This window comes from Hippopotamus amphibius, chromosome 7, assembly GCF_030028045.1.
Source record: "Hippopotamus amphibius kiboko isolate mHipAmp2 chromosome 7, mHipAmp2.hap2, whole genome shotgun sequence".
NCBI classification, from domain to species: domain Eukaryota; kingdom Metazoa; phylum Chordata; class Mammalia; order Artiodactyla; family Hippopotamidae; genus Hippopotamus; species Hippopotamus amphibius.
Window position 1 is genome coordinate 148756875 of NC_080192.1, and position 10081 is coordinate 148766955.

Sequence of the window (10081 nt, forward strand, 5' to 3'; positions counted from 1 at the left end):
TCCGCGGGTGAGCCCCGCGGCTGTGCGTCAGAGCGCGGCTCCCCGCGCCGACGCGCCCTCGGCGTCTTCTGCAGGCAGGCGGGAAGGCAGGCCGGCCGCCTGTCCCGTCGGACGGGGTGCCGCGCGGCGCCCGGGTCGCGGTGCAGGTGGGCGCGCGGGAATTCGGGAGAGGCCCCGGGGCTCAGGCCGTGGTCGCCGGGGCCGCAGGGACCCCCCCCCCCCAGATGCCAGAGTTGTCACAGCGCTGACAGGTCCGTGCACTGGTGAGCCGGCCTAAAAAACTACGCAGATCTGCCGTTTTCCCAAGATTCAGCCTCAAAAACAAAATAAGGTGAAGGTTGCCTTCGTGGTTGGTGTCACAGTAAAAGGGCTGGAAATTCGGGGTGTACGTGTAGATGGATGTAGGTAACCACCCAGCTGCAGTGTGAGGAGGAAACGGTGCTTTTCCATGAGGACGAGAGAAAGGTTGGCTTGATGTTGCTTTTGCTCACGTGTTGGCCCGCTTGTGTGTGTTCCCTTGTCTCGGGGGCTCTGTTGAAAACCACGGTTTTCGAGAAGCCGTCTGCACCCGTTCCTGGGGCGGCGGGCGCTGCCCCGCCCGTGCAGGCGGCCTGTGGGCCCCGCGGCGGCGCTGATCCGGGGCGGGCGCGGCGGGAAGCCTGGTTCCCAGCAGCAGCTGCCTTCCCCGCGTCTGCGCCGCACGCCTGCGGGTGTGCAGCGCGGCCTGGGTGCGGAGCCCCTCTCCCCCGCGGGCCGCCAGCCGCGTGGCCCGCAGCCCTGGGCGCTGCGCTCTCAGGGGCCCCGCGGAGCTCGGAGTGGGGGCCTCTGTGCCACGTCCCCAGGGCCGCCGCGCCGGGCCAGCCCCCTGCGGCCTCCGGGCCTGTCTGCCCTCCACCAGGGCTGCGGGGGCCCCCGGGCGTCCCGAGCCGTCACAACCAGGATCCACCCCCCCCACACACACACCCCCCCCCCGGGCCGTGATCCTCAGAAGCCTCCGTTGCCCTGCCCGGGGCTTGTCCTAGCCAAGGACCGTTCCCCCGGAGGTGCGCCCGCATCTCGGGAGCCGCTTGCCCTCAGCGGGGTGAGCACCGTCCTGGCGCGGCCTGCTCCAGCCGCGCGGCGTCACGTCCTCGGGACGCTGGCGCCCGCCCCGTCCTTCTCCCCACGCCTCGCTCTCGCGAGGCACCACGTTCTGCAGCCTCGGGGCCTCAGCAGCTGAGCTACGGGCCTTTACAGTTTTCCAGTCCGCTTCCTCTCGTAGCCCGGCTGGAACCCACGCGCCTCCCAGCCTCCAGGCTGAGGCATCCGAGAATCCGGAGGGCGCGGCCCAGGCGAGGGGATGCGTCAGAGGCCTGTGCTCTGAGGCCGTCCCCGGGACACGGGTGCCATCTCCGAGCCGCGCAGCCATCCGCCCGTGACACAGCTCAGCCAACACACAGCTCTCACTTGTACAGCAACAGCTGTGAAGAATTTTTCAGGGACATCACAGGAAATAATTCAAGTTTTAGCAACTTAGTTTTCTCTGCAAAACAAGTACCACAGTGTAACCGCTGAAGACAGTGCCTGGGTCTCATCGCAGGTCCCGAGGCTGAAGTTGATGCCCGGCTGTGTCCCATCCGCGGCGTGGGGGTCCCCTGCGAGGGCACAGGGCTGTCACAGATTCATGGGCTCCCTGAGGCCTCACCTGATGAGGTCAGGCCCCCCCCCGGGTGTCTCCTGGATCCACCAGGAGCCGTCCTGGATTCTGCAAACCCCTTCACAGGCTGATGCAGCTGGATCTTGAGGGCGGTGGGCCAGGTTGGGCAAGGGGCCTGGGGTCGTGTCAGGCCCCCCCACCGCTGACCCTCCTCCAACTGAAGTGGAAGTCATAACTGTCATTGTACTTGGTTTGCTTTTCAGAAAATTAAACGGCAGTTTCCTTGGAAACATCTTTGACTTCAGTGTATTTAATGTGCCCTGTGCTTAGGAGTGCAACTAGCATCGTTAGTGCATTTCTGCCAAGTTCAAGTGAAGAAAAAAATCCCTCTTAAGTAAACTATGGTTTGCACTAGAACAATTGTAGGGAAACGCCTATAAGCCCTTTAGATAATTTCTTTTCATGCATTTCCTAAATGTGGATGCTTGAAGTGGGCGCACTCCTGTCCAGTGCCTGTGCCCGAGCTGGGCACCTGCACGGAGCCCACAGCGCCCGCTGCTCCTGTGGAGCCCAGATGCTCAGGGCCCCCACGTCCAGGTTGTGGAAGAACGAGGGGCTCCTGGCTGAGGTCACTCTCCAGGTGGGATACTGCCTGTGTCCGTAAGAAGGCGGACACTGGCGAGAAGGAGGTGCTGAGGGGTCTCAGGTGGGAGAAGCAGTGTCAGGAAAGAGGCCACGTGAGGAGGCATGGTCCCTGCCCGGGAGGTGGGTGGGGGGCAGTTTGCACGCAAATCTGCGTGACCCCAGCCAAGGGCGCCTGGCGGCACCAGGCTCAGCACGGAGGTCACCTCGTGAGGACGCTACCTTCAAGAGCAGAGCACTGTTCCCCAGCCCGCCCCGAGTGGGGCTGTGATCAGGTCTGACTGCATGGCCTGGGGCTCCTGGAGGGTCCCCATGAGAAGAAACAAGGCACTGACCCCATTTCCTGCTGTCATCATTGTCACTGCTTGTGGGTCGGGTTCTTACAGGCTGCCCACGCGGGGGTCCCACAGGGCGTTGACAGAGCCCTGATCGCCCCTAGGTTCTAGCTCTGTGAACTGGCTCTGCACCCCACAAGCACTAAGTCTGCATCTTCCACTAGCATCTTCTCACTTCACCTGGTTTTATATCGTTTTGCATGAAATCCCTTTAACAACCTGCAAAGCCTTTCCTTCCACATGTAGAAAAAGTCTCACCAGCAAAGGCTCGTGGGGGGGAGCTCAGGACATTGGGGCCGGAGCGAGTCTCAGGCCCCCTGTGACATTCCTCTTGCTGTTCTCATCCTGCTCAGGTAAAATTCCGTGGAGTCCAGCAGACCTAGCACGTGGCAGACCCCGAGATGCTTCTTCGACCAAGAAAAGCGTTGTTTAGTTCAACCCTGGTTTTCTGTAGATGCTGCCAGGTTCTTTGTTGGAGAGAACAGAACCAGCTCACATGGTCCCTGGGTACCTGATGGAGGGGTAGTAGACCCCTGAGACGCGAAACCCACTGCAGTCCTAGGGCCAAAGTGCAGCTGGTTATTAAACCTGGACGCTGCAGAACTACCTTTTCATCTCCGTCTCAAGGCGAAGAGGTGTGGGGAATTCTATCACAGCCTCTCAGAAGGAAAACAGGTCCATAAGTTCCATTTGTCAAGTCCCTTTAAAAACCGCGGTCTGTTAAGCGGCCTGAACACGCCGTCATGTGGCATTAATTTAGAGCATTGCACTCTGTAATTGACCCGCACTTTACCGCACGGCCTGACAACGCCCACCCCGCCAGCTGCAAATATTTTAGAATCCATTCCAGAAAATCACTCCCCAGATTCTGGGTACAACTGCTATTGATTTGATTGCATCCACCCGAGTAAACAGAATAGTCTGAATACTTAATAAGTTTCCCATGATTTGGTATCACATGAACCCCTAATGGGGCTTGTAGCAGGAAAGGTCGGTAATCAGCAGTGTTGGGAAGCCGTCTTCCATGTGGCCTCGGCAGATGGTTCCCCGGAAGACACAGGTCTCCTGGGAGCGCATCGTTGGGATGGCCATCAACCAGAAGCAGAGACGGCTCCGGGCCACAGGAAGCAGGCAGGTTGTGCCGGACGACAGCCCAGGTGCAGAGGCTGGCCTCTGGAGGGGAGTCCGGTCGCTGCCCTGGATGGTCTCCAGACCGTGATCTAGAGGGAGGATGCCCGCACCCCCACCCCATCACCACTGCTCGTCCTGCAGCCGGCCGTTGCTCAAGGTGACTTTGCTTGGACTCGAAGACGCTCCCAGGGCCCCAGCCGGGCACAGAGCTGCATTCTAGCCCCACCGGAGCCCTCACGTGGGCGTGGGAAAGGGGTGCCCCTGTGGATTCTGGGGTCCTCGCGGCCTTGGGGTGCTCACACCTCCTTCGAGGGCTTCCCTCCCCCCACCGGTCCTAGGTCAGCTCAGCTGTTTCTCTTGGCTTTCGGCCCACCAGATGTCAAGGGCTCCGTGCTTTTGATTTTTAGAGAACATCCCGTCCTTTGATTAGGTGGAAATTTCATTCCTTCTTAACCCAATTATTCCTCCCCCTACCATGTTGGCATCTTTTAAGGAAGTTCCTAGGGCTCAGGCCACGTGCGATTCCGCTGCCTCGAGCGTGGGCTGGACCTAGTGAAGGGCTCCAAAGACAAGGCCACTGCAGAGCCATGGGTCACCTCCAAGACGGTGACCCTTTCCTGCTCTGGGGGAACAAGCCGCCGGGTTGGAGAGGCCAGTGTAGCGGGAAGCCGAGAATGACCCCTGACCCCGACTCCTGACCTGTCCTCGAGGAACTGAGTCCCGCCAGCGATCGCTGGGATGACTGGTGACCGCAGTCCCAGCTGCCCTGTGGCTGCAGCTGAGGATGCACTGAGCCCGGACCCCGAGCACAGAGACGTGGGCTGGGGCAGCGACCCCCAGGGCAGTGAGCCTGCAGACGGGGGCACCAAGGCCCCCAGTGAGGTGGCCTCTTGTCTCAGGGCCCCTGCAGACCCCACAGTGACGACCTGACTGCCACCCGTGGCTTCTCTGCCATCAGCTCATCTGTGGCCAGAACACGCCACCAGTGACAGTGGCCTCTATGCCTAGCCTGTGGCGGCCCTCCCACACGTGGGGGCGGGCTGGTGGCCGTAGGGGTGGGGGAGGTGGCACCAGTATCCTGGGGTTTAGTGTTGATTTTTGCTGTGCGGCCTCTTCTTTCTGGAAATGGCCCAAAGTCTACCAACTATGAGCAAACTTATTTTGTTTTTACTTTCAATTTTTTGAAAGGACCCAAGTTATGAAGACATATGACTTCAATGTGCGGCAGTCTGGCTTCTACCTCAAACTTTCTGGCAGTTTCATCCTCCAAGTTCACCCCGAGGGCTTCCAGACCCCACCTGCCTCCCCACGTTCTGTATCTCAGCTCTGTTTGCTTTTTTCAAGTTTTGGTAAAACACTCAACCTCTCTGCGTCTCAGTTTCAGTTGGAAAAAGGTATGGTTGATAACTACCCACCGTGTTTTGACAAAATTATGGAAAATCATGGTAAATAGACATTTTATTTGGGGTCCAGAGTACTGACATTTCTTCACAAAGGCTAGCAGATGTTATTTTGGTTTTAACCATCTCTTTCAATGCTTAAATGTTATCTAGCTAGATAATAATTTCCATGAAGGTATTGACTAGATCATACAAAAAAATCAAGTAAAAAATGCTTAAAATTATTACTTTAAGATCCAGGCTCGTGTCCTTATTTCTGTGTCCTCCCCGTGGCACCTGGAGTCGTGTCCAGTAAATATTTACTGAAGAATTAAAGTAATTCTTCCAATTGCTTTTCTGGATAGTTCTATAGAAGCATGAAATCTACAGGGAAAAAAATAAGATGTTTGCACTGAACTATAAATTCAAAAGGGTATTTTAGCAAATGCATTGGCATGAAAATTGGAAAAAAATGATTTTCTTTCCACAAAGACAGATGTGCTTGGCGCAAGGCCCATATTTCAGGAATACAAAACGACCATGGTATTGATTCCCATAACAATCGTGTGGTTTTTGAGAGCTCGAGACTGCACCTAAAGGTATGCGTTACTTCAATCATCTGCAGGTGTGTTGTACTTAATTCATTAAAGATGCATTTCAGAGTCATTTTGAAAATATTACCTCATTGATGTGAGCAAAGGGCTGCCAGGAAGTGTGACCTGCACAGTCATGAACCCACCTGGTCAGTAAGACTCAAGCGGCACCTGTGGCTCCTGCAACTTCCCCTGAGCCCCGGGGCAGACTGGCATTTTGAGTAAGAACAGCCATGAGCTCATCTGTGACCACCTGGTCCCCCAGCTCAGCTCAGAGTCCCTTTTTTCCCTCTTTTTTGGCCAAATCTATATTAGAAAAGACCACCACAGTTATAGTTTGTAAATCTGTATTTGTAAACACATAGATATTTTATTCTATTTGGCTATAATTTTCACATAGAGAAAAATATTCTAAATACTTAAATTTGTGTTTTGGTTTTTCTAAAGGATGCATTGGAGGCAAACTGGAGAATTTCACTTTTCTCAAACGTAGCTTTTCTGAGACTGATGAGAGCACAGGGAGGTGGCTCAGGCAGCTGTGACTGCTTTGCAAAAGGAAAACGTGACTGTTCTGAAAACCTGGAATGCCACCTCTGTGAACATCTGGGACAAAATTATCTCCCGCACTTCCAGGCTATAGCACAGATCTGCTCGAGGAATAGAAATGTCTTCATGTTTTTAAAAATTATGAACAAAATGTGAATACTGCTGCACCTTGATTGTCTCTAATCATTCACGTTCAGCATGCACACACTTCACATCAGTGCTCTGAGCTTCAGGGCTGAGGAAGCTTCCTCACCGTCTGGAGCAGCCTGGTTCTTTGTTGAGAAGTTAACGCAGAGTTAAGCCATTTGGTCCACTCCCCTGTGCTGTGCTGAGCCTCTGGGAGGACAGCTCCCGTGCCTGTGAGCTGCTCTAACCGACTCCCCCCAGTCCCGTGTCCTCACGCAAGGAGGCTCTGTCCTGGCTCTGTATCCGAGGGAGGGAACTGCAGGGTCTGTGAGGAGTTGGGGGTGGGCCCAGGGGTGCTGGTGTCTGTCTGGTTTCATTGGCCAGAATCCCTGCGTGAGCCCCCCTGGGAGCAGGGGTGGGGACACACCCCAGAGAAGAGCCCGGTGCAGCGCTGAGCACAGTGACTTCGGTACACGTGTGGCTCGTGTCTGAGGTTCCTAGGGAGACACGCACTGTGTGTGTAAGCACGTGTCAGCTGAGCCAGGTGATTTTTCTTTTGGCAAAATCATATTTGTAAAATATATATGTGTTAATATGTACTATAAAAATATACAAATACATACATACATATGTCAACTGAAAAAAATGCACAAGCTACACGTTGAGAATGATGTTTTATTTGGGGAATAAAACTGAGGGCCGAAGCCCGGGACGCAGCCTCTCAGGTCCCTCTGAGGTTCTGCTCCCAAGAGGCAAGGGGGGAGCCAGGATATATATGAGTTTTGCAACAAAGACCAGGGAGTCAGAACGTCCAAAGATTATTGTTACTTAAAAAAAACCAGACATCCCAAGTTAAGCAATTTAGCGCTTTTCTGTGTATGGGAAGATGCAAAGTCTGGGCTCACTGAGATCATTCCTTTGATCTGCACCTCAGCTACCTGCCTGGGGTCCGTGCCCTGTGCGCTCCCATCCTGAGTCCCCTCGGGGTGCACCACGGGGGCGGCTGCCGTGGCTGAGGGCTTGATGGTGATGGCGGGCATCCTGCCTCCATCCTGAGTCCCCCCGGGGCTCGCCATCGGGGCGGCTGTCCTGGGGGGGCTTGATGGCCGCAGCATCCTTTGTTTACTGATACGGCAGCAACATTTTTCATTCACGTATACAGTGATCAAAATTTCCCAGTTATAGTTATCTTTAAAACTGCGAGGACCTGGTATAACATTTTGATATTGCAATTTATAAGAAATATATATTTGATTAAAGTCCCACTCCTTAAGCCCCTGGAATTTCCTGTGAGGAGAGCCTTGGGTGTTTTCATTATGTGAATGAGATGAAGTTTGAAAAGCCCCTAAGGATGGGGGCTGGGAGCCAGGGTCCCACCCAGGGATTAGAGGTTGGAACTTTCAGTCCCTCCCCTGACCTCCAGGAGGGTGAGTTCAATTACTGACCCGAGTCGGGCGCCTTGTGAAGGCCCCACTGGAGCCAGAGCCCTGCCGGTCGGTCACAAGCACGACCTGGAGGCCCCACTGGCAGCTGAGGGGGGTGCAGCCTTCTAGGGCTGAGCCCTTCATCCCCGCAGATGCCATCTCCAGGCAGCCAGCGTCAGAATGAGCTGAACAGTAGGACACCCAGCTGGCCTCGCAGAGTTACTTCGTGTGAGGGACAGCCCCACCCCTTGAAATTTGGTGTCAGAATTGGAAACAGAAATTAAACTTGTTTTATCCCATTTAGCTCTTCACACGTTCACTCAATAGTCACCGCTGTGCCGTCACTGGGTGCAGAGACACACGAAGACGCTGGCCCAGAGAGTGGACAGAGCAGGTGAGGTCTCTGTCCTCAGTGAGCTGCTGCATGAGGCCGGAGGCCATGGTCCAGTGCAGGGAAAAAAAATAGGACAGCTTGTGTTTCTGGGGAAAAAAAAGAGAGCCAGTGTGTGAGAAATTTAAAAAGAGGTTTGGTGGGGTAAAAAAGTTCATTGAGCTGTTTCACAGTTTCATCTTTGAAACTGCTGTGATTCCTACGTGCACACTTTTCGTGCTAAAATAGCGTGTATGTCAGTCATCTGTGATTGCTGGCAACAAGGGAGCCCAGACCTGGTGACCCCAGTGCTCTCAGGGTGAAACCCGATCAGTCCACTGACTCCAAGCATGGCATTCGCTGCTGGGAGCTGCCAGATATTGAGACCTGTTTCTCTAAAATCAGGTTTGGAAATGACATATTGAAACTCACTTTCACACAAACCACACATAAAAATAAACACTCGTCTAACCCTGTAATGGGAGCCGACGGTGGGGACCGTGAGGTCTCCCAGCCGTGCCGTCGGGGGCAGCAGGCCCCCTGCAGACGTGCCAGGGGCAGGGAAGCCAGCCTGAGGCGTGCGGCTCTGCCCCAGGGCTCCTGCTCCTCAGACCTCCGGTCCTGCCTTGTTTGGAGGCTCAGTCTGTTTCCCTATCTTAACTGCAGGTGTGACGATGCAAGACTCGATGGGCCCAGATAAGGGCCTGTTTTTTGGTGGGTTTTGAAGCGCTGGTTCTCACGGGGCTCCCCCTACGCCCCCTCCGCCTCGGGCGGTGCTGGGATGCTCCGGCGGGTGTATGGGCCCGAGTCACTCTCGGATTCGGCTGAGACTCACCTGAAGGGCTTGAGGGGGGCCAGCCACCCGGGAAATGAACCTCCGCACGTCCGGGGTTCCAGGCGGGCGGGAGTGTCCGCTGCCCGAGAGCCATCTGGCAGAGACCGTCCACACAAGGCCGCAGGGGCCACTCTTCTCCCCCGAAGGATCAGGCTGTGCCTTGAACACATGACGCTGCCGCGGGTAGAACCTCACCCGGCCGGCACACACGCAGCCCGACAGCCCCCGGCCCGGCGCTCATTCGGGCTCTGGGTGCGCACAGGGCGCGCCCCGATCCGCCCCCCAGTTAGAGCGGAGCCGTCTGCGCCCAGCGGCCAGCAGATGTCAGCTGCCCACCTCCACGTCTGGCACCGGTCGCGCGTCCCCTGCCCCCTGCGGCCTACGGACGCCCGCGGGCAACCCGGACTCTTGGCTTCCTCTCTTCTCCGCCGGGCGCACCCGCCCCGTCCCCAGATCTGCGTGCGCCTCTGCTAGGCTGGGGCCAAGGATGTCAGGAGTCGGGTCTGGAACAAGCCGAGGTTCCAATCCCGCGGTTCCATTTTCATGATAATCTCTGCCTTGACTTTACAAGTTTCAAAGGCTATCTTGCAGCGATACTTAATAGTTAACAGAGTTAATTAAATACATTCTGGTTTTTTAGGCAGTAGTTCTCAAACTAGTTAATTTGGGGAACTTCCCCACTCTTGAAGGGTCCGTACCTCACCTCGGTTTGAGAAAAGCCACCTCCCAGACTCAGCTTGTCTCCTGGACGTGGCCACGCCCGGCTCCTCCGGATCCTGAGCCACGTCTGGGTCCGGGAGACCCAGTTCCGCCCCAAGCGCCGGCTGCTGCGCTCACCCCACTCCGGGTCTGAACGGGTCGCAGCGAGCAGCCCGCCCCGCCGGGAGCAACCGCGGAACAAAGCGAAGAACGAGGAGGGGCCGGGCCCCCGCGCACGTGTTCACACGGGGCCCCCGCGCACGTCCCCACAGCGGAGCCCATGTCCTCGCCTCGGGGCCCACGTCCCCACACGGGCCCACGTCCCCACACGGGCCCACGCGCGAGCCCTCGCCAGCGCGGGCGGG